The 861-nt window shown below is 38.1% G+C and overlaps 1 pseudogene; it reads right to left on the bottom strand.

Annotated features, from left to right (window-relative positions):
• LOC116090981 overlaps positions 1–861 on the bottom strand; it is a 2,873-nt pseudogene that overhangs the window by 645 nt on the left and 1,367 nt on the right.

The raw sequence follows: 861 nt of genomic DNA, 5'->3' as shown, positions 1-861 counted from the left end.
TGCAGCTATGAATGCATGCTATGGGCTATGGCAGGAGAAAGTCGCAACCCTGTGCTCCAGAAGCCCTGGTGGAGTAGGAGCTCCTCCTATGGAGACATAGGAATGCAGGAGGCCCTGCACGCTCTGAGAAACACAAGCTTTAATGTAAGTAATTCTCCATGAATTCCTAAAAGTCTCTGATATTAAATGAGGGCCCAATGATAGTGTACATTTAAATTGCATAAGTAGGATTTCCCCTATTTTTGGAACATTCTAAAAAGCACTTTTTAAAAATATCATGTGTATGAGTGTGTAGCCAAATATATGTCGGGTGTTCCATGTACGTGCAGTGTGCAAGAGGGCAAGATAAACTCATGTAGAGAAAAGCAAAAGTGAGGAGTAAACATAGTGTAAATATGGCCTGCTCTTGTGAGTGCATATTCTTGGCCTTACTTAAAGGTCCTTTCACTTATAAAGCCCTGTCAATGATTCCTTTTGCTTAAGTATGTACCTGACACAAAAAGGTCTGCCTGCCTCTGCCTCCCAAGTGTTAGACACCAACCTAAGACTCTATCACTCTCATCATCTTTTCTTTTTTAAAAGATGTGTGTGTGTGTCTTTGTACAATTAATATTTAAATTATCATGTGCCAAGGAACTTTCCTTGCCAGTACAATCTATTTGCTGATCGGTATGTTTCATGCACCATTATAGGCATCTCCATTGTTAGAGTTAATAGCATTTTCTTTTATGATTTTGTTAAAATTATTTCCTAGACTTTTGAGATAGGGTTCTTCTCTTTCCTCTATTTCTATTATTCCTAGATTTGGTCTTTTTATTGTATCCCAGATGCCCTGCTTGTTTTCTTTAAGTAGTTTTTTTT

Source organism: Mastomys coucha, chromosome X (assembly GCF_008632895.1).
Source record: "Mastomys coucha isolate ucsf_1 chromosome X, UCSF_Mcou_1, whole genome shotgun sequence".
NCBI lineage: Eukaryota > Metazoa > Chordata > Mammalia > Rodentia > Muridae > Mastomys > Mastomys coucha.
The sequence above is the reverse complement of the archived record's forward strand: the minus strand, read 5'-3'. Positions and strand labels throughout refer to the sequence as shown.